The sequence below is a fragment of the Falco cherrug genome, chromosome 5 (assembly GCF_023634085.1).
Source record: "Falco cherrug isolate bFalChe1 chromosome 5, bFalChe1.pri, whole genome shotgun sequence".
Lineage (NCBI taxonomy): Eukaryota > Metazoa > Chordata > Aves > Falconiformes > Falconidae > Falco > Falco cherrug.
Window position 1 is genome coordinate 16,672,225 of NC_073701.1, and position 24,207 is coordinate 16,696,431.

Consider the following 24,207-nt stretch of genomic DNA (forward strand, 5'->3'; position numbering starts at 1 on the left):
GTGTTATGTTCTACTAAGTTTTGCTAAAGTTACAGAATGAATTACATTTGTTCTATTTAAAGGAGCACTAAGAAACTGAGTAAAATTAGCCCTGTCAGAACAGGCTTTGCTATTTAAAAGCAAAAGATGTTCAAATGTTTTAGCCATTTTAAGTCATTCTTGCTTTCCCCATGGAGCGTCTGGGTGAGCTGCCCATTATAGTCACAGCTAAAAGCAGAGAACACTCCATGACTCGCCTGGCCCTAGCTCATAAACCAAAAAGGGTGGACACTCCCAGTGCTCGACCCCCACAACCATGAGAAAACCTTGAGGAGACATTCACAGACACACAAGACTTGGGCATGGAAACGCTGCATGGGTCCTGCAGCCTTAGCGGCTGCTGCACTTCTAGGACCGACACCAGGGAAACCCAGGGGACAGCAAGGTCCAGAGAGCAACTCGGAGCATCAGTGGCTGGCTCCAACATACCCCCTAAACTCCAGAAGAGCTTTTCACCCAATGCACCCAAGTAAAAGATGCTTTTAAAAATGGAGAAAGTTACTTTCCTACCTTGAGGTAGACTCCTAAACCTCTACGTACCCAAAAATGTCAAGGAGGGGCTCTGAGTGGACCAGGCAAAAAACCTCTCAAAAAACACCACCTGGTTCCTCCCTCAGCAAAGGCCAGGGCTGTGCGCACACTGCAGGCTGGCATGAGCCGGTACTGTTTCTGAAAGAAGCCGTCCCACTTTCCATCAAACCATCTGTTTGTTTCTCTCCTGCTGCCACTCGACGCTTTGTGCCAGCATGAGAAGCTGCGTAACCCAGACTGAGGAACCACACCAGGCTGAACCAATTTCTTTTAAAATAGTTTTGGTGACGCTGGTTTCACTTGTATCAACTGAAAAGGGCTGCCCTTCCCCAGGCTGAGCCTGTTCATGCCTTCCCATGGAGTCTGTCCGAAAGCGAGAAGTGACAGGGCCCCGTCTTTTAATTTGGCTCACAGAAATTAATCTCACAAATCATTCCAACACACCCGCAGTAATGATAAGGAAATATTTCCTAATATGGAATAAAACCTGAATATTGGAGTTGTGCTGCACTCCAGGATTTCCTGCTATTCAACGAAGCTGAGCAGCAGAAGTCTCCCATGAACAGCAGCTGTGATTCAGTTCTCTGCTACTTTCAGCCAGCAGCAAGCACAGCTGGCAACACAAATTCATTTCCCTGACGGGAAAAGATACGTGCTGGGTGACACTGTGTAAGTATATACAACAACTTGTATGTATGTGGGTATAAATATAAACTGTGTAAATCTACACCTATATAAAACACATGCCTTTGTTTTCTTCCTTTTAATCTTTTGTCCACTTCAAGTAGCAAAGAAACTTTTGATCCAAACATCATAACCTTTGCTGCCACTAGCACAAGGAGACTGGTTACCTAAAGTTTAGAAACAGAAATGACCACTAATAAGGTCACTTCCATCTCAGCTCCACTTCCCTCAATCTCTGGCAATACAATTACATTCTTTATGCTTTACTATCAATAGCTCTGTCCCAAAGTTAAGAGTCCATTTTGAGACATTCTGTACTTGGAACACTCACACAGCGTTGAATGACTTGCAATGACATACCAAAATCTTCATGAGCTCAGTCCTTTCAAATAACTAATTTTATTTTCTTTACAGTGGGCTTTTTAAGACAATCCAGTCATTTGGGGTTTAGCAGTACCCACTCAAATTGCTTTACTGTCCATGTGTGTGGCTGGAAGATAGGACTCACCCACCCACTCTACGAACCTCACGTAGCGGGAGAGAGAGAGGAGAAAGTAAGAGAGGTTGTACTTCTGCTCCATCAGCAAGGATACAGGGCCAAAACCTGGAACAGGAAGGTAATAGAGATGCTGGTGTATCCACACACTGTTCTGTCTTCCAAGGAGTGCTCTAAATGGGAGGTCAGCTGAGGACAGCACTCTGGGCAACTAAATGAAGCACAAGACGTGATGCAGAAACTAGACTTACGGTCCCATGCAGCCACCCCTCTCTTCCAGGTTTTACCACAGCATCTGAATTGATGCATTTTAATTTACTGGCGATGAGAAATCAGTAGCTTGCTGAAAAGCTAACAATGTTGTGCAGTGAAATGGCATTTCATAGCTTGCTTTAGCTCATTTGTATCTTCCCTTTCTCCTGACTCTCCCCAAGTTTCATAGAGCTGCAAATCTTTGCCTTCTTAGAACTGTCTAAAAACAGGAAGCTTTTCCATCTACTGAAGTAATTGCATTCCTGCACACTTCAGCATTTTCTCAGCTTTTAGCAGGTACTTGCATCAAGGCATATTCAAGACAACAGTGTTTTAAGATCTTCTAAATTAACTGGCATAAAAAAAGCCCAAGCTAACTATTTCCCTGCAATGTTTTGGATCATGAAACAATTACGAACAGAGCAAGGTCAATGACAAAAGTCTGCTTTGTCCTTAGTTACTGAAAGATATGCCTCATTCCAAAAAACATACAGCTGTCCAAAAGTAAGATTCAGATGCAGGGGATTTCTCTACACCTGGCTTTTTCACGGCCAAGAGACACCACTTAGGACAGATGAGTAAGAGGAGGAGCTTCTTATGTGGCACCTGCATAAAGTTTCCTTGAACTAGCAGCTTTGATCCAAGAATCTCTACTAAAATTTTAGGCATGCTGTAAAGCCTGTTTTCTAAGGAGCCCAGGGAAGCAGGAGCCAAGTGGGGCTTCACCTTCGGGAACTAGGAGGGACTTTTGCATTGGAGAATGCTGGAGGAGAAGAGGGCATTAAGTTTGTTTTTCTTTTTACTGATATTATGTTCAAATCCCTGACTCTTGCTAGGCTCTTTTTAGATCACACCAATCAAATTAAATATTGTAATTACACACGGTAAGTCCATGGCAGCAAAGGAGCTGACTGCTAAATCAGATGCAGAACATCAATGACTGGCTATGGTCTGTGCAATGCCTCTGGTCAGGGTTAATGAACACAACAGATCCCTCTGGCCTCAAAAAGCTGCAAATGCAGGTAGTACATCTTGTTAGTACATGCAATGCTGCAGAACAGGTGTCTACCCATTAAAATCCCACTACAACAATTAATTTCTTTAACTGATTTTTGCAGAAAACAGCTGTTGGCACATAAAACAGACTACCTTGATAAGGTCAAGGATACAGAGATATGAAAAGATGTCTGCAGTCTCTTGATGTAAGAGAGGAATACATGGTACCACTTTCCTAGTGCCTGAAGCTGGGAAGCAGATTTGGAACACTACGGATGGAACTGTGCCATACTCTTACCACCAAGCCATCAGGAGTTCTGGCCATCATTACCAAAGGTGGAGAAAGAAATATCACCTCATGAAGAATGTAATGGCAGTATCTGATCCCTACAGCGATAACAACGACAACTGCAAAGAGAAAGCATTACCATTCTGCCTTATTATCAGACTGTTTTTAGGGCAGAACAGTCAATACAAATGTGGTTTGGCATTTCAACACTTATATCACTTTGAGAACATACATATCACTGTATCCATACGTATATAACTTTGAGAACAAAAATATACTGCAAGTGGGTAGCTGGGGCTTATCCTTCTGAGATTTACAGGTTTGGGTATAGAGCAAAACAGCCTTGCCTTCATGAAATCCAAGAATCTTCCTGCAGCCTATTGCTTAAGATCCCAACTGCTCATCTCCTCTAGGGCTAAGAGTGACCAGAGGAGTGCTTTGTAATGGCTATGCGTATATATACATGATCCCTCCTACACAATCACATATCCACTCTTCTAGGAAGATAAGAGAAGGGTAAGAAAGAAATAAAAAAATTTGCCCTAGGTGAAAGATTATTATGTTTGTGATGGGCATTCGTTTCCCATGAAACATCGGTCTCCCATCTTGGCCTGGGAAAGCTCACTCAGAATGGGTGGTGTTTTCCTTTACATTAATCTCAGAGATTTGATTCTATTATCAGGTTTCCTAGTTAAAGGACAAGACAGGCAAAAGCAGGGTGTGGGTAAAAGCTCTGGCTATATCCAGCTGCAAGATAAAGCGAGAGGGAAAGGAACAGAAGATATCTGCTAAAGTTTCTGTAAGATACTAAGGCTGTACATAGCTGCTATACTATAGTTAATCATGCAATAATAGGCAAATTTCCAGATTTAAAAAAACGTATCTTAAAAAGCCCAGTTTCATGCACTTTCGAGATAAATTGTATGAAAGAAGAAGAGAACAAGATGACACCTTCTCTAGGAGAAAACCTTTCCCACCAAGAAAGCCTTCAGAACAGTCTTGCAGCATGCCCTGAGGGCTACGCATGCTCTTGCCCGAGAAAAGGAGCAAGACTCATCAGCAGAAGGACTCTGCATGAAACACAGATCAGCTCATACAAAGGTATGGGCTTTACAGGAAAGCAGAAGGAAAAGCAACACTTGTGTTCCTGCAGAATGGCTCTCACTGTCCCTTTTCAAGGCCTAAGTTTCTATTGCCCTGTAAGGTGACTGTCACTATGCTTCCACTTCTTTATCTGCCAAGTGGAGACAAAGATGAGTGGAGTTACCAGCAGGAAATCTGAATGGAAATACCAGTTTAGTGCAAACATTGTGTAAAGATGGAGACTGGTGGAGCGGCAAATAAAGAAGTCTTTCAGGCAGTGACCTGAATTGCTTGACAAGCTGGATACAACCAGCTATTTCCCGTAAACAGTAACCAGAGAAAAACCCAAATAAGCCGTAGGAAGCATGAGATAATTTCCACTCTTGAAATATTATTTAACATTAATGTTTCCTTGTGAGGATGGGCCCCATGCACAAGGCCCTTACACAAAAAGGGATAGACATTGCTGCCAAGTTCTGTTTCAAAGAGTGTCAATGCAGGTCTCTCTCTTCTTAGAGAGAGGGGTCCCTCCCTCTCGCTTGCACTGATCCCTCCAGTCCTGGCCATGTAGTCCTACAGTTTTCCCAACAATGCAGCTGCAGGCACAGGTGTGTTAGGTGAACTCAGCAGCTTGACAAAACTAGAGCTACCAACCAGCCCCATGCTCTTGTCAAAAAGAGCACCACTCTTCCATAAGATCGGCAAGTTGGTTTGTCCCACCCTCCAACTACACAACTGCTAAATCCAGTGAAAGTGGAGTAATGAAACGTGGATGGGTACAGAGGACAAGGGGGAGAAAAGCACTGGCCCTTTTGCCAGCACCAGAATTTGAACTACATCCAAGAGGGCCTGGATACGCTGGTAGCAGTGGGAGGACAGGACTCTTCACAGTGGCCAGTTTTATCAGATTGGGTACAACATACAACCCAGAGTCTAATGGTAAGAACTGTTAAACAAATGTTAACTCTTACTAATAAGTCACATTCTTCTTGCACTAACTTTTGCTGGCTCCATTTGGAAGTTGGCTGATGGAGCAGACAGCTTTGCCAAGCTTTCAAAAGACAGGCTATAACTAGATAACTAGTTTCTCACATCTCCTTTACTTCAGGCTGCAACAATACCGAACATAATTAATTTGATTTTGATGAAAGTCATTATGGTGAGGCTAATTGTGATGAACAGGTATCTCCTAGACAGTGTACCATATGCTGCACTCTTCATGAATAATCCTAGCTATATTTACAGAGACCAGGAAGGGTTCCTACTACATACTGCTTTCGCTTGCTTCAGAAGCCACACCAAGTGGTCCTCCTGGAACGCTGCTTGGTTCCTGTACATTGAACAAAGACCAACACTGACAAGCAAGCTCGAACAGCAACGCTGACATGGAGCAGAAGTCTATGCTATGCAGTAGACAGACATAATTTGTACTTGAATTTGAATAATTTTATGCTCACCCAAAGAATGCCAAGAGCATGGACTCAGAGCAAAGTCTGGTACCTGATCTACAGTAACACACCAAGAACATCTGCCTAAAGGCCCACTGATTTCTCACTCATTCCTTAACATGTCTCCTCTCATTCTACTCAATGACTCTACCAGAATAGCTACCAGCGAAGGTATCCTTAACACAACCTCTAATGGTGACTTGAGGTGAACAAATCTTTCTGCAGAACAAAACCACATTAAATTCCTGGTATTTGCCAATGATGCAAGCACTGACATCGTGAATATTTTGAGTTTTCTTTTTCTAATTGCAGACTACGTATGTACAAAGGAAGGATACTCTTGTGGGTACAACACAGGAAACTGCATTAAGTAACAGAGGATCTGGATTCTATTTTATTTCCCATGCGCAAAAACAAACCCTACAGAAAAAAAGAAAGAAAAAAAAACATACTTAGGGTGTGCCTCAGTTACCCTACATGAAAACAAACATATCATTTCTGTACCTAGCAGGTCATGTTAGGAGGCTTAATGAGTTCACATGCACTGAACCTGGGCTCTTAAGAGGAAAGATGCTAAAGAAGTATTTAAAAATTATTTATTAACTCATTCTGAAAACTCATTATTTAACCTGGTCCCAAAACTCAGGAGACATGTGGCCCCTGCCTTGTCATTGCACTTCTCTGTGCTGCCCATTCGATCAGACTGGATGAGATAACCACTACAGTCGACTGCAGAAGAGGCATTAATCTGCATCTTGTGGTTTGAAAGGGTGTGTGGCAAGATAAGCAACCGAAATTTTTTCACTGTTCCAAGGACAGGGTTGAAGTCTAATTCTGATTTCAGAAGCTGGAGGAAAATATATGGCAAAAGGCAACAGAAAAGACAAGTAGATGTTAATGTACTGCAAGTGGCCAAGTTTGGTGATAACTTTTCCAAGTTGAGCTACACTCAGCCTTGGTGAAACGTTGCTATTGTGAATCCAGCTGAAAGCATTCATTTGAATGACTCCCCAGTCAATGTTTACACATTCTGTTGCTCATATGCAAATAACATTAATCAGCTGTCTTTTAAAACACTGATAAATAGACATTTGGAAAGTTTTACCAGTTCCCGGGTAAAGCCACACAATGTCAGGAATGTAGGCTGTCACACTGATAAAACACAGGGTAAGAGAGAATACGTCTCAATTTCACCAATCACTAGGAAGCTCTGCTACATTCTCTTCACCTCTGAAAATATGAAGGGTATTAGAAAAATAAAGAGAAAGGAGGTAATGTAGTATTAGTACAGAATAAAAGACATTTACATCTATAATCCCTCCGATGATTAATTATTGCTTTAATTGAGTCTTAAAAATACATTTCAACTTGTACTCATTTACAGAAAGCAAACCAAGTGAAATCCCTTATTTTAGAATATCCCTTGCAGTCAGAAAAGGTCTGTGCAAAAACTAGCTCTTTTTATTCCACAGATTATGCCTCAATTGATACCTCCCTAGCCTAGAAGCATAATAAAAATTTCATTACTCTCCCCAGCTCGAAGATGGTAACACAGCAATGGAAGCAAGATCTGGAGGCTAGTCTATTTTTTTTTCCGTCCCCTTGAGTAAAATCTTGCAAAGTAAATCAGTAATAAAGTAAATTATGGAAATTTCAGCAAATCCTGGAGGCACAGGGAAGCTGCTCTGCTGGCAGTCGCTGGGAGGGAAGGTGTGCCCTCCCCCTTCCCAGCATGCCCAAAGCTGCAAAGGGTCTCTTGAGGCTGTTCCTCAGCCTCAAGCTGCTCTCCTCCTGTTAATGCCAGAAAGCATCTTCATCTTCCAACGAACTGGAGCTGCAAGCTTTATTCTGCTTCCCTATGTGATGTACCTTCCTTCCAGCCTTGAAGAAAATTATGTTTTGCCATTTTAAAGTATTTTCCACCCAGACCTTGAGGTACTTGCAAAACTGAAACTTAACACGTTATCTTGGTACGGAGAAAGTCAGCAACTGCATCACTATTGACTATGAAGGAAAATAAATGAACCCAGGCTTAATCCTGGGAAGACTTTGAAGGTGAATGACCAAGGGAAGAACTTGACCGGAGAACCCTGCCTTATAGCAAGTATCTACAGTGGCCTGGGGAACAGACCCCTTCCAGGTCCACATACTTAGTAGCAGAAATAGATCCAAGATAACACAGAGGCTTACATAGCATCCTCCACATAGTTCTCAAAATATGAGGGCAATTTCAATCTCATTTTAGAAGTGGGGAAAATGACGCACAACAAAATTAATCAGAGCCACCAAAATAAAAAATAATTAAAACCAAGTCAACTACGCAGCACCTTACCAGCATCTGAAGCATAAAGTGTAATTTGCAAAAGCTGCCAGAAACCTGAAGGAAGAGCAGAGACATGGAATTGCTGCATTAATGTCAACTCTTACCTTGAGTTTAGTATTACAGTCAGATCAGGTCAGCACTGGGGAAAGACAAGCTGTTTCTCTGGCAAGCCTTCATACAGATACACATTTGAAAATTAAAATGTGCACTTAAGGAACATAAAAATGTTTTATGGAATCTTATTTTTAACACTAAATGGCACAATGAAGCATGGGAAAAAGCTAGAATTACAGCAGGGAACAGAAAAAAAAATCTTAGTTGACCTGAGCCCAGGGTTTTTCAGAAGTGCAACTGCAGAGGAGCTCTACCTACTTACACTGTCGTTTACATGGGGCCCTGGGGCTTTCACAGCTGCTATTGAGGAAGCACATTCTTCACACTCTTCTGGAGAAAAACAAATGGATTCTGACTAGCTGTTGGCAAAACAAAAGGAATCTGTGAACTCACAAGTTTTTGGATGCACCTGAAGGGATATTTTACTAAGGTGAAGTTAGCAGATTTCATTGTCGAAATTTCAGCTGCCATAGGAAACAACTCAGAAGTCACACGGCAGTTCCAGAGTGTTTACGTGCATTCGAGGCTGCACAACTGGAAGTCAACCAGGGCCTTGTTTGTACCCATCTTTTTCTCCTGAAAAAGATGTTAACCTCTGTTCTACCAGCCGTGGTGGCAGAGTCCTAAAATTGTCACCCTTGCAGAAGGTAGAAGCAAATATCTCCTACTGCTTTTTCCATCTCCATTGACTACAAAGGATGGTTAAGATGACTGGCTTGGATGGGCAATTTTCAGCACCCAAGGCTAGGTAGATGAACCCTGCCTGGCAGCTAATAGCATGCCAAGTCTCATTATGGTACAGGTACCTAGAATTAACCTTTGGATTTAGCAGTCTGCTTTTACTGATCATCTCAAAAGCACGTAACTGTTGGCCATGTCTATAACAGGCTTCTCAAGCTGTTTTAGAAAGCCAGCCTCATCAAATAGTAGTCCTACAGCAAACGGACTTGTCTTACAGTTAAAATACGATCCAAGGGCCAAATGAAGCAAACAAAATAGGTGGCATCCGTCCTCCAACCCCATCTGCACCACAGAGCAACTCCAGCACAGGAAGACCAGGCAACTGTCTAATGTGGATAGACCCAGCTCCCACCAAACTTAAGACAATTTGAACCCAACTGTGGTTTGAGCATCTTGTAATTTTTTTACATCCTTTACTTCTGGGCACTTCACAGTAAAAAATATTCTCCACAAAGAAAAAAGATGAAGATCTGAAGCTCTCTATATAGTGTTTGCTAAAAATACCTCTTTGGAGACATCCTTTGCCAAGTAAGTGCCAAAACTTCACAGGCTGTATTATAACATTGAAATATTTGTAATGTGAGTTTGTTGTGCTTCTTGTGAAGCATGGCTGGCAGTTAGAGATGGCATCTTTCAGCTGAAAGGCCTGGTCCAGGCAATAACTGGAAATAGCTTGTTGATGGCTTACATGAAATGAGTCAATGGATCTCAGTCCAGCTCTCAATAAATTAGGAACCACATCACAAAAGCATCTGTAAGAGTCACTTCCTTTGTTGATACCATTCTAAAGGCCAAGGACTGAACAAATAAGACTAGGCAAAATGAATTATCCTCCCTAAAAATAGCACGTTCCTTCAAAACATTAATTGCTTTTACCTAGCATCTTTGGTGAAAGTATCCCAGTGTGCTTTTACAAAATATGAACTAATCTATGTATATCTTTAAGGAATACATGTAACCCCACACTTTCTCAGTAGGAAAACCCAAGACCTACTGACTCCCAACAAGCCAGAGCCATGCAAAAGAAAAGCAGCCAACAGGAATATTCCTGTCCCACATGCTCACTGCACTTCTGCTTTCCAGAGCCAACAAAAGTTTAACACCTCCCAAGTATTCTTCTTTAAGAAAATTTAGCATACAAACATAGGCTGACCTTGAATAAGCCACTCAATTTCCTAATAATCACGTCATTAGGAATATTTGCCTTGTCTCTTGCCAATAAAAGGGCATGAAGGAAGTAACGCAAACTCAGAAAATTAAGAAAAAAGTAACAGTACTTTAGACTCTGCTTTAAGAACAGAGTAATTTGAAGAGGACACAGATAGTATGTCAACAAAATCTTTGATCACAAACATAAATCTTCATTTCTCATAATAAATCCCCACACTCACAGAAAACATCATATAGATCCCAGTGAATCAAGTTTGCTAGAAAGCAAAAGCATACATGTCACAAATACAATTCAGAGCAATAGTTTTGGAAAAAACCCCAATCAATTACATTCATTATTGTGAACTTTGTTGCATTTGGATGGCACAGGGTAACTGAATATAAACACAATATTAGGGGACTGGTACTGCTTAGTAAATTTAGAGATGCAAAGTTGACAGAAAATAATGTTTTTCATTCAAAGATGATGAAAGCCTTCTGGATTTTGGTGGTTTGTAAACAGCTGCTAAAGTGACTAAACCATGGCTCTGAAGTATGCAAAGTCAAATATGGTTGGTACCTCAAAGAGCACCAGATCTTTCAATATTGAAAAAGGCACTTATAAAAGGATCTTGGTACATTCATATATTCTCTCTGCCTATCGCTTAAAAAAAAAAAAAAAAAAAAGAAGTCCTAGGTATCCACAAATGGAGGCTGGATTATGCTTTATCAGTCCCCTCTCCCTCAAATTGGTGAGCATTTTACACCAAATTCAATATGAGTAGATTTATCTTTGTATCAACAAAAGAGGCTTCTTGCCTAGAAGCAGCATTGGCTGAGGTACCAAAGGAAGCCAAGAATTTAAAAAAATATTATTTTATCTATACATTAGTTATCAGCAAATATTAATTTAGATCCTATTAATCTGGAAAGCCATGAGAATTCATTCAGTGCGGCTTTCCTTGTAAAAAGTAAGGTTTGCCAAATTTTATTTCTGTTACAAACCCTACTCTCTTGGTCAAGCACAAACTACATGCCCAATCTACCTAGAGGGGAGAAAGTAGGAGGAAAAAGCATAAGCAGGTGTAGCAGTTGTTATACTACAAGGAAAAAAGTCCTTATTTCCCTCCCTAGATGAGCATGTATGATGAGAGCTTACTTCTGTAAGTGACTTCATCTTGTAAACCAGATGCTTTGTTGACAAGATGATCACCACTCCTGAACAGAAGGAAGCTGCACCCAAAGCACCGATTCAGATGTTCCAGACAGAAGTCTGGCCTTCCATCCAAGACAAATATGGAGCTTAATCTGCACTGCTCTTACTGTGGTTTATTAGTCTGCAGTATCTGGAGAGGATTTACTTTATGATTCAAAGAGAAGGGGTTGGGGGGGTGGACCTTACTTAACCAACATCTTTCTGGTGAAGTCCAGCCTTGCCTTGGCAGGCAAGAGAGGGAGGAGAAGGGCTTTAAGATTCCACAATGACAGAAGAAAATCTCATCATGCAACTGCATTCTTCAGCTGCAGAGGCAGATGCAGATTCACTATCACTCTCTAAGGTCCTAAGTAAGAATACAGAGCTTTCCTCCTCTTAGTCTGTATGGCAGCATTCCTTAAAGATGACTTGACTGCTTCAGAGCACTTAGGCAGAAGAACCAAGAAAATACATTTACGTTCTGTTTCTCAGACTGAGAAAATTACAGTAAAATAGAAATAAGATACTGTCAGGACTAGTTTCAGAAGCAAGCTTCTACATGGAAAAAAATACAAAGAACACTTAACAGGTTTCATTTGTGGGTTTTTGCCCTTTTTTTAAAAAAAAAAAAAAATAAAGGAGAGAAATAGTATAACCAAAGTCATCATCACAGTTCTCTTGCAGCCTTTTCTCCCTAAACACCACCAGCTCATCCCACACCTGGGGGTCAAAATCTGAAACTGACACTGGACTGCAAACAAAACCGAAATTTGTTTTCTAGATATTACTGCATTTAATAAAGAGGGCAGAGGGAAGATTAGCTAAAATTAGTTATCTTTACTACAATATAACAATTTTCCCCAGTTACCTCATAATGACTTCCTTTTTGATTTTTTACTTTCCACTAGTCTTTCAATCCTTTTAAATGCAGTGATCAAAAGTACGCATGAAAAAAATGGATGTATCTATTAATGTTTTTTCTCTAAATGTTGCTTTTGATTGTAAACATTCTTTTACAAAGCAGAATGTCATTTTGCTTATTTAAACAGATAATGGGCAAGTACCTTTTTTCCCTGCACCCTCACCACAGCCAGAGTTTTGCATCTTGGTGACAAGCTACGGTGAAGGCAACGGCACTTTGGCTGGCTCCAAGGAACCTCTTTGCTGATCTCCAGCAAAGGTGTTCAGCAAAGTTATTCTGTCAGCCAGGCTGCAGCACGAGCCGTAAGCAGCAATTGAAATCAGTAGTGTAGGTCAGGTTGTATTCAGAGACATGAAATTCTCTCAGGTTCGGGCGATACAACGTTCATCTATGGTTTTGAACACTGAAAGGAATTTGTTCTTCTTTTTTCATTTACCACTACACAATTGGTTTACATGTCTGTAAGCAAAAGCAGTTAGCATCAATCAGGTGCCCTTTGGGATTAAATAGGGCTTAAACATATCCATGTGCAAGCCTAAGACTTTGGAGTTCTGAATGAACCACAGCTGTGAGAGACAACGCTTTCAGTATCAACTTAGAGCAAGTGGCACTGTGATAGCAGGGAACATGGCAGGTTGTATTCAGATGCCTCCTGAAGAACCGAGTGGAAAGTTCCTTTAGGTCACCCTACAATAATATCAGCACCACTGATGTTGGATAAAGGAGTTGGGATTAGAGCTGCAATATATTGTCAACTTGAAAATCCACATATTGGTTAGCCCACTAACACATCCACAGTCTGAGATTCACAGCACCACCGGGGGGGCCTGATTGTATGAGTACAGCATCCATTTCACACACCTCATCATGACAAAACCCAGAGCAGTAAGTCTTGGAAGACAAGAGGACACACCACCATTCCTGTCACAAGAAACTCTGATACAAGTTTATTTGCATCTAAATTACACCCCAGGTGTAACCAACCCTCTGGAAATGCCAAGATTTACATGCTCAAACTGATTAGCTGGTAAACATACTATGATCCTCACCTGGACAGCTCCATCCTTCCACATATTACTACCATGCCAGCACAGCTGAAATCCAAGTTTTCACCTGATGTATTTGTTCTGAAACACTACCTTAGCTACATGGCCTCAACTCTTTGGAGACAACTTCGCATTTCCTTGTGCACCTGGGGCTCACAGTGACTTCAGTGTGTTCCTTCATGTTGAAGGAATGGATGAACGCTGCCTGTAAACACTGCTTATTACTGAGAACTAGAGCTGGTCAAGAAGTGGGGGCATGCTGCAACGTAACGAAGCAGCTAAAAAAATTTCCAATTTTATTGAAGGTTTGCCAGGAAAGTTTGAAAATCTAAAGCATTCCACTTTGTTCTTTTCCCTTTATCACTGGCTCATGAGAAAAAGGCTGGGAGAGAAAAGGAGAGGAAAAAGATTTAACAGAGGGAAGAAGGAATCCCCTTTCTCTACTCCTTTCATCTTCCAAACCAAAATAACTAGTTTTGTTTTTCCAGATCTTTATCTCCCTTCATTTAAAAGCTGTCCTTCTCAAAATCATATAATAAATTACCTGCAATTAATTTTCTTACCTAGAACTATTTCTGGAGATTATTGTTCCTAATACCACAGCTCATTGTAACTTAATGATTTCCAACCCGTGGTCCACAGACGCTGTCAGCAGCCTGTGGCTGGTCAATGGGACAGAAGTGTTTTTTAATCAAAAGTGCATGGTTGTCTGGGAGTGTTGTGGCTTGACAGTAGCCTGTGGTTCACTGGACTTGAGAACCACAGCCTCAACTTCTGTTGCTGTCTAACCCCTCCATGGCTTGTATAACTTAACCTCAGAGACAGCTGTAACACTCAGATTCAGCTGAATATCAGGGGGAGCTTTATTTGACTTCAGTTCCACATGTATCTCTTTAAGCAGATACTAAAGGTCAATTATATTCATGTTTTATACTACACACACATTTTTATTTTCCCCATGAGGATCCCCCTGATTTAATGTCTGTATTCTGCACTTCAGGCTTTTCAAATACTTCAAAACAGTCTCTGCTCTACAGGTTTTTATTCACCTTATTGTCATTTTGCCTGACAATAAAGTTCACTCAGTTTCTAGTTGGAAAAAATTCAAAGCATAATCAATTTACAAAAGATTTATTCCAGGTGCTCTTAACATACAATTACTTTTTTTTATAAAGGAGAAAAAAAAACCCCAAACACAACAAAACCAGCCACAAAAAGGTTTCTAATTGCTACTTACGCAACTGAGCAGTGAGGCCACCATACCAGAGCACCAGTGGGCTAAGATGCTCCCATAATATGTATTTTATATGAACTCTCTTACTCTGTTCAATGAAACTCCTTGAGAAAGTGAACAGTACAGAGTTGGGAAAGAGTCTCCATACAATAATTAACCAGAAGAGAACCTGTTCCTAATACATTTCAATAGAAAATGGTCATGTATATACTTTGCTCACAAGAGATTTGAGAGCTGAATTTATGGAGAACTCCTGTTTTAACAAACCTTGCTTATCTGCCCTTAGTCATTACTTTGTAAGATGCTACCTATACCTGTTAAAATTGTGAAAGGACTGAAAAATCGTAGTTATAATATAATCAGGGTTGGGTTTTTTGCGCTCCCCCCCCAACTTTAATGTGAATAATTCCTTTACTACAGCATTTCAGCAACCAAGATTCATGCTGTAACTAATTTCACAAAGTGAAGGAAATAAGTTTTAAACTGTAAGCAGGAAGCTTAATTTAGTAAGAGAAATTTTCTTTAGGCACACAAAATTTTTGATGCACCAAAGTGAAATATGGCAAGTCAGTCACAAAGCGTATCAACTCGCCTGCTCAACCAGAGCTCTTCTCACTTTAGTGGACTAACCAAGTACAAACAAACCCAACAAAACCCAGTGACAAAGATGCATGTTAATGACACCAGAAGCAACAAAATTGCTTTCTTTCACTCATCTTGACAGTTGGAAATCACTGTGATATACTCAACTGCTTTCCAAGACACTCCACTATTATGATCTGTACCATAGGATGACCTTACTTGACAAGTAAAGTCTCAAAGTGTACTTGCTACAAATACCTGTTGACCAAAAGCCATTACTCCACTAAATAGGAATGTGTTTTAACAGTTTTTAACAATTGTTACAAACATGTAACAGCCATGTCTTTCATTGCTGTATGATTGCCTAGCGTCCCACAGAGCTCATGCACAGAACACAAATTCCCTTATAGTTCCAGATGTTAGAGCTTGTTAAATTATGCTTTTAATTATTGTTAAGCTGACTTCATTCTTCATATTCAGTTTCTACAGTTTGTAAAAACAGGTACTCCCATTAAATCCTTATCCTGTGATTGAATTTGTTCTCCTTTCCTGCTCTGCCAAACACCAAGTACCACAAAACAGAATAATCCAGTTATCTTTAACTTCAAGAAACAACTGCCTTTAAATAATGCGGTACAACACTTTTGTCTGTGGAGCTACTAATACAAGCTTTCTTCTTTGTACAGGACTCAGCATGCTAAAAATGAGTGACGTTTTAAGTGGAACAATTCTTTCATCAGGCTGATATTTGGCTGGCGTCCTGGCTACCTCCCTTATAAGGCACCAGTGAGAGGGAAGGGCTGGAAACACATCATGCAACTATTTATTGCAAAAACATATTTAAAATAAATTTTAAGAAATATCTGTGGTAAACACTTTCCCACCATACAAAGCAAGACAAAAGCAGCCTGATGCCACTGGACTAAGGTCTGCTATTTCTACCTGGTTAATCTGGAAAAAGGGAATTTTTCCTGAAAGGAAAGGGTTTTTTCAGTTTTTATGGGAAGGAGTAGAACACTTAAGCCTGCGAGCTGCTCCTGCCTTCTCCACATCTTGGTTCAGACCTAGCTAACCAGCCAAAGAGGTAGTTCTGCACTGAGAAATAAAGGGGAGATACCAGACCACACCTATGTCCTGTCACCCTCTACTGTGTGCTCAGTTGTGACACATGGAAAACTAAGATGGCTAATCTTAAATTCAGCTTCAAAGAATGGTAAGCGGGTTCTGTGGCTAGGTAATCCACATATTGGCTGGTTTGTACAGAACAGCTCTCCTGAAGACAACGAAATATTACTTGGAATTTAACTATCCATTCTTCTTTTACTAGTGCACTCATAATAACACTGAGGCTTTCTACCAAGTGAAGCTATAGCTGTGCTGATGTTACATGGCAGCTTTGTCAGGCCTCTCCATATTAGATTCAGTTCTACTCATTCTGGAAAACACGTAGCAGAAGACAGTGATCTGCGGGAACAGTCCACTTTCAAGTGGACCCCCACAAGTGACTGAGCTCACGCTGGTAACAGTGCCAGCAAATTCAAGGTTTGCGTACATGGCAGAAGCAAATCTACCTTGGAAATGAACACTGTCCCTAGAAAACCCTTTTCCCACAGAGCACACTCAAAAGTCCCCAAACTGGCACTGGTCTGGCAGGAAGAGGACATCTGTCCTCTGTGCAGGTTCCTAGTGACACTGACAGAAGTTCATGGTAGAGCACAAGCTGTGCTAGGTAAGTTGTCTCACTCTCTCTTGCATCAGGGACAGGGAGATGGAGCCTAACCTTGGACAACCAGAAGAGCCCCCCTAAGCACACACAACTCCCCACCTGTAGCAAGCTGCTTCCACCAAGCAGCTTACATTTGCTGTTTGCATCCTTCTTAGCAGTAGCTTCAGGGTAGTCATGTGTCTCGCCACAGTTACGGTTAATTCCACTCCCCCCTCAGTTTAAACTCCTGCATATGGAGACTGACTATTTGTAACTCCTATGGCTTGGTGTGACCCAGTATCTTCACTTTAATTGCACCCAACTTAAGCAACACCGTATTTCTCATAAGCATTATTCTACTATAGCACCTCATTAAAAGGGCCCTAAACAAAGTACTTATTTCCAGTAAGGTAGCCACTTGACTAAAGTTTTCTAATCATCTGGGGCATGGTTTGCTTGGTTTTGTTTTACTACAAGGAGATTTACCTGCTAAAACATCTTGGCACATTTTATATATGCACTAGCATTGCCCTACTTGATGGGACATTACACACTGTACTCTCAAAGAACTGTAAAGTGCTATCTTTATTACACACGGTGAGACCTTTTGCTATTGCCTTTCACCTGTCCAAAGATAACAAAAAGGTTTTTGTTTCCGCTTCTGTGGAAGGAAATTTGACAAGTTCCAGTATGCCAAGATCTTTGCTAAGTCTGCAGTTCCTCTACAGCTTGTCAGCGATCACAGGCTCAAGCTCTGGAACATAAAAGACATAGCTAATCTAAGTTGCAATACAATAAACTCTCTTCCTTTAAACACAATTCCTCTCCCCATACTGACCTGATTTATCCATTTACTTCCTCCCTCCCATTCATTCTGCCATCTATAATAAACTCAACTTGTTTGCGCACCTGCTCACACCAAGCTATTACTTAATATTGTCTGCTCCTTGTTACTAAAAGGTGAATGGTTGTGTCTCTTTCTACTGCTTCAGGAGATTCTCACTCTTGTGCAATCCCATAAACCCAGAATACCATGTTCATCAACCACTGTTCCCTTCACTAGTAAAAGTAAGGAAGTCAACTGTTCCTTTGACAAACAAAATCTCATGTAAGTAGTCTTCTGAAGCAAGTTTATTACATAAAAATTCTAGATATCTGCTTTCCTCATATTCTATTCAGTTGCAACTCCCATAAAACCATATGTCAGCTAACAAATTGCAAGTCTGTAGATAAAAAGACATACATCACAAACTAAGTTCCAAATCTACAGTTCAAACCAGAATGTAAAATCTGATGCCAAAATTACTAAGAAATCAGAAAACAAGGTATTTTAAGCATAAAGATTAATACACTTTCCCAATCTGTTGTTTGCCTTTGGCTTTCTAAGTCTCTACAAAGTGTTGAGATATTAATGCAAGCTTCACAAAATCACCTGATTTCACAAGTAAAAGACAGTATTAACTGTGACAACTGCCCATTTGCCCATACTGATCAAATAATTTATGACAATGAAAATAATTTTTTTCCAATAAATTAATTCCCGCCTCCAGTTCCTGTTTTGGTTTTATTGTTGTCAAACAAAAACATTGTTGTTTTCTCATGCAGATGCAGGAGCAGTGGGACTGCCAAAATTTATTCTGCAGTTTTAGACTGCAGAGCTGTGGAACTTTTGGTACCAATCAAGTAGTGAGTTCTACTCTTCTGTGTTTAGCAACAACTAACTTCTGATCCTTCATGGAAAGATCTCCCACCTTAAATACAGTTCACCACATAAATTCACACCATGCACTAAATAACTCTTCCTTGAATTCATACCCTGTAACATTAGATTGGGTTACCCTCACTGTTACTTCTTTTTGCATAACAAAAGACATTATTTAGTCACCAGACTTTGAAAAATCCTGCATTGACCCATCTTGAAGAATTAGACTTCAGTCATTTATCAAACCCAGATTTGCATGCTACAGTAATGCAATTACTACTGGTGACAGGTACGCTCTAAGTGCAGCTATATGTTGAAATGAACTGTGAATAAGAGGAAGATTAAGTGATTTTGTAGACAATAATATGTTTGATTTATGTTAACTGTCATTACCGTAAGATACATAATGCCTCTTTCTCGGGGACTAAAAGCAAACCATTTACCATATAATATCAGCTTAGCAGTCTTTGTGCTGATGAATACTGTATTCAGAGAAGTAATTCTTTCACTTGTAACTTACATGTATACCCTGCATCCCCTAGAACACGAAGTTTTATCAGTTGGCTTTGCATTTTTAAGTAACTCTCAGCTTTAACTTGGTGGGAAGAAGAACATTTTTACTAGAATAAACATGGACTGAGTGAAAACCTAATTTATAGGGAGAAGATAAGATTTAAAACCAAGACAAACCCATTGCCTAGACAGTTACAGTGGACAAAACCAGTGCTTCTAAAACTATGAATAAGCCCCTTGTGGTCACTAAAGGATTCAAGAGATCCCAAACTACAGCATGTAACTCAAATGATAAAAACTTCTACCCACCATTCAAGCTTCAGGGGCACACAGACAGATGAGCCAAAAGGAGGCTACACAGAAGTCCTGAAAAACAATAGCTACGCAAACCCCACCCAAGCGTGTGAGAAGCTATACAGCATACTATCCCCTATCAGTCCAATCCATGACAGGCCCACAGCAACTCCACCAAGAACAGGATCAGACCCTCAGAGGTCAGTTCCCGAAGGCTTGCTTGCACAAGCAAGCCCACAATGGATCATCTGACAGAAATCCAAAACTTCTGTTCTCCAAGGAACACTCCCTCACTGCACACCAAGAGCATAGGGACCTGGTCCAAGTCCACCAGAAGTTAATGACAGGGTATGGGGTTTCTTTTTTGTTTGGTTTGGGTTTTGGTTTTTTTATTTATTTATTTTAAAGAGTAACTTCAGGGGTGGGGGCAGTTTCCTACCCACTGTAAATATTTGCTTCTGAATTCTGTTTAGCTAGTGGTTTGGGGGTTTCTTTTCCCCTGAAGTATTTGAGAAATAAAATGTTTATAATATCAGAAAATTTTAAGCTCTGTTAGAATACAATATTTAAATTGAACTTATACGTCCAACAAAACAGCTGAGTTCCATTTCACAGAGCTACACAAATTTGACTCTTCCTAATCCTAGACATCTTTCAACAAAAGCAGGAAAACATGCCTACATATAGCACAGAAGGTAAAACTGCATCAGTTCTATTAGATACAGGAAGAAATTTCTCATATGCAATGAGCATGGCCACTGCTCATCACCTCTCAGGTTAGTAGCCTATAGGCTAGCATTTCAGTTAACTGCTCAGAGTAAAATCAACACTGATACTCTTTCATCCCTAAGTTCCTAAAGGATAAGGAATGAAAGCAGGTTTTAACATTTCTGTGTATATTCAGACATCTTTTATGGAACACGCACAACAATTGAGCGAGATTTTTTAGCATTACATATGCTCACAAACAAGATCCCTCTACTTCAAACCGTAATCAAAATACTGAACCAGCGTACACGACAAAATCCAACGTCTGTGGTCTCCAAAATAAATTTCACTGCTCTTCAGCAAAGAGCAAGTAAAAGCAAAATAACAGGAGTATATCCCACCACACATCCTGGAAGATTTTTTTAAGTCAAACTTCAGTATTACTTTTTATTCAGAGGCTACATCAAGGCTCATTTATTCCTATTCTGGATTTTGCAACAGGAAATCGGGTGCGCACAGTGGCAGCCTTTTAGCACGCATGTGAACTCTGTCGTTCTAAGCGGAGACGTTTCAAACGAATTAAAACCAAACAAAACCAGGAGACATGTCACAGTTCTTCAGTTTAACTTTTCTCTTCGTCACCGTGAATCGCCTAAAGACGCAGAGCACGGGCCGGGCTGTCAGACCGCGGGCCCGATCCAGACCCCCTCTGGCTCGGGGAAACGGTACAAAAGCCGGTTGTGGATTTGTTCGTCCCAGAGTGGAAACTTGTGAGGTTTTGTTTGCTTTTAAAGCGCGCATTACTGAGGTAACGTCGTCCCTTTGTTCGTTTATTTTTAAAGAGGGCAGGAGAGCCCGAAAGCCACGTTATCACCGCGGGTACACCCCACACCGCCTCACGATCGCCGGCCGCGCCTGAGCCTGACCCACGGCACGGCACCCACACCCCCCACCTCGCCTGCCGCCCCGCTAAGCGCCGAACCCGCCCGCCAAGCGCAGCCCCTGCCCCCGCCACCCCGCGGGGCGCCCCCGGCTCTCCGCCAGCCTACCCGCCACGCCAGCCCCGCAGCCCACGGCGCCCTGCCGCCCGCTGGCTCGGCCGCCGGCCCTGCCGGGGGATGGAGCGGCGGGCGGTCGCGGCAGGGCACCCCCAGCGCCGCCCTCGGGGAGACCGGCGAACTCGGGCAACTTGTGCCGCTGGCGGGAGGCGGCAGCCCCGGCTCGCCCGCTGGGGGCAGGGGGAGAAGTCACCTGAGGGGCAGCGCGCCGGCGGCAGGCGGGCAAACTGCCCCGGCGGCTCCGGAGCCGAGAGCCACCCCCGATGCTCCCGCCTCCTCCCCGCGCTGAGCAGCAGCCGGGCGAGGGCTGTCCTCCCTCACACTCTACGGCTATGGCTGCTCCTGCTGCCTCACGGTGGGGGGGAGGAAGGCGGAGGGGGAAGCAGAGGGAGATTTCCAGTCTCCAATGACGGGGTCCACTCTCCCTCCGCACCACGCCTGGGGAACGCCGCTCCCCCCCCTCCGGCCGCCGCCAGGGAGAGGGCCGGGATGGGCCGAGGGGCGCCCCCGGGGCGGAGAGCAGCGGCGGCTCCCCACGGCACTCACCTCTCCGCGCCGCCCTCCCGCCGGCTCCCCACTCGCTGCCTGCGCCCGGCGCCTCTGCGAGCACTGCCCCCTCCCCCGCGCTAATGGCAGGAGGAGGAGGGCGGCGGGAGGGCCTCGGCCCAGGGATGTTTACTCGGCGGCTCTCGCGAGAGGCCGGCGCCGCCGAACCGGGCCGCCATTGGCTGCTGCCGCCGCCCGCCCGCCCGCCGCGGCGCGGCCCGGCCCGGCCCTGCCCGCCCCGCAGGCAGGTGCCTCGGGAGCCGCAGCGCGACCCGCGTCCGCCGTGCGCCCGGCCTGCCCCTGCGCCCCCCTTGGAGCAGCCGAAAGTGCCCCAGGAGCGGTGGCCGGGAGCGAGCGGCCTCGCCTGCGGCTTCTCCCGGAGCGCAGCCGCTGCCCCGGCTCCCCGCGCGCCGAAGGGAGTGCCTGTCGCCTGGGTCCGCGCAGCCGGCGTCACCCTAGGCTCCCTGCAGGCCGTGGTGCCGAGGTTCACTGAGGAGACCCTGCGGTCAGGAGGGCACTGTCACTGTGAAACTTGCCTTGAGTAGACATGGGCACCCCGGTGCTCAAGCAGAAGGCAGCAGAATTAACTGGAGGTCGTGCATTGTCAGGCCTTTTGCTTTTGTATCTGTCTGTCCCACTACCCAGGTAGGATGGTGAGGATGTTAACACAGGCAGAAGATCAGTGAAACCCCATTTTGGTTTTAGTGCTACCTGGTCACAAACCAAAGCGGCAGCGCTTAACGGGGGAAGCTGTTACCCCAGGGGTGCAGGGATACAGATGTCTTTCAAAGGCAGCTATGTAGAAGGCAAATCTCTAGATCAGGGGTCCTCAAACTACAGCCCATGGGCTGGATACAGCCCCCCAGGGTCCTCAATCCGGCCCCCGGTATTTACAGAACCCCCCGCCGGCAGTTGGGGGGGAAACCAAGCAGCCGCAGATGACTGCCTGCCACTTCATCCGTGCGCCGGCCCCCTGGTTAAAAAGTTTGAGGACCCCTGCTCTAGCGCTCAGATTGGGAGAGTGACAAAGTACAACCATCTTACACTTCTGTCACCACATGCAGCGTGTGGAAGCTAGTGAAAATTTGTCCTAGTGTCGTCACTTCAGGATAGATGCTGACAAAGAGGACTTATCTGGCAGTTGCGTTTAAGTTGTTTTACCTTATCAGTCTTTATATAGAGACGAGAGTCTTAGGAGCTCTGCGCATGAAAGCAGACTTCTTGCCCCGAGATTTTACAGTCTCAGGATCTGCAAGTGTATCTACACGTCCCCTTTGCCTGCAGGCAGAGCCAGAAATTCATCATGAACCTCCCTGAGCACTGTGGACCTACCTGCTGAGACCAGTTTTCAGAAGCATTAGATTTGGTAGGTTTGAAATAACAGAAGCCTCAAATTAGCATGTTTTAACTTGAATGTTTCCTGGAGGGACTGCCCTTTGTGATACCTGAACTCCGTTTCCACATTTGGAGCCTGCAGTAATGAAGTTGTGCATTCACGTTTACCATGTTGCAGTGTTGAAAGTACAGACAAAAAAAATACCAGAAAAAGAATTAGCAAGAGGGGAAAAGACACTCTACACTATGATTGGTAAATTAAAAATAAACCAGTTACGGACCTAGAAAAGCAGTGTTTCACTAAAGCACTCTTCACACTTTAAAAATCTGTAGCAGTAACAGTAACAATGGTAAATAGGAGTGACGGACACCCCTGCCCTCCACCAACAGGAATGGGACTGATTTTGACTGGGGGATTTCTGGTATTTCAGAGTTTTGGTTTCAGTATCTGGGTTCTGTCTGTTGCCCTGCTCTAAAGCTGTCAAAGGGAAGTTGGGGAGGCAAGGTCAGTCTCAGAGACAATGAGGACCAGCTGTGACAATGAAAACTGAATGAATATTCACAACATGACGTTACAATTCCTGACTTGCTGCTGCTACTCCTTTTGTGGGTCCTGCCAGCACAGCAGATGGCAGACACTGAAAGACCGTTGTGCCAGTGGAAAATTACTGAGTTTTGTTGGTGCTGTGTATGTGCATGTGTGAGGGGGGAAGTGGGGCAAACTTGTATTTATTTAATAATTTTCAAAAGAGAAAAGGAAAACAAATGGTTCCTAAGACTACAAAAATTACTGGCATGTAAAGAACTGGTCTTCTATTTTAGATGAATGATAAATGTCTGTTTATGCTATAAGTTTTCCTTGTAATCTCATATAACTTTCCTCTAAGGTCAGAATCCTGAGTTTTCCTAAATAGTAGTACAATTAAAAAGAGAAACAGCATTGTAGTAATAGCATCGGCTGTTACTTAAGAGACCTATGGAAAAACTAACTATTTCATGTTTCTATTTTTATGTGACTATAAAAGTATTTATGTTGGTGGACTTTCCATTGCAAAACAGACACAGTTTAATTTTCTAATTTTACGTATCTTTTTACATAGCTGTACATGTAGAAGGTTATCTTACTTGATCTTGCAATGGGATCACCACTTGCAGATGAAGTCAATGGGATATCTAACGTGCCTACAGTTAAGCATGTCGGTAGTCTTTGAAGGTCTGCATA

At 42.8% G+C, this 24,207-nt stretch overlaps 1 protein-coding gene across 2 annotated transcripts in view; it reads right to left on the reverse strand.

Annotated features, from left to right (window-relative positions):
• Positions 1–21,802, reverse strand: part of STK38L (serine/threonine kinase 38 like) — a 50,714-nt gene extending 28,912 nt beyond the window's left edge. The window contains exon 1 of one of the 2 annotated variants that reach the window (XM_055711665.1): positions 21,651–21,802. The gene's annotated coding sequence lies outside the window, so the exon portion shown is untranslated. Of the gene's footprint in view, positions 1–21,297; positions 21,566–21,650 lie in introns of those variants that run through there. The other variant, XM_055711666.1, reaches the window with a different exon arrangement.
• Positions 21,803–24,207: the final 2,405 nt, after the last annotated feature.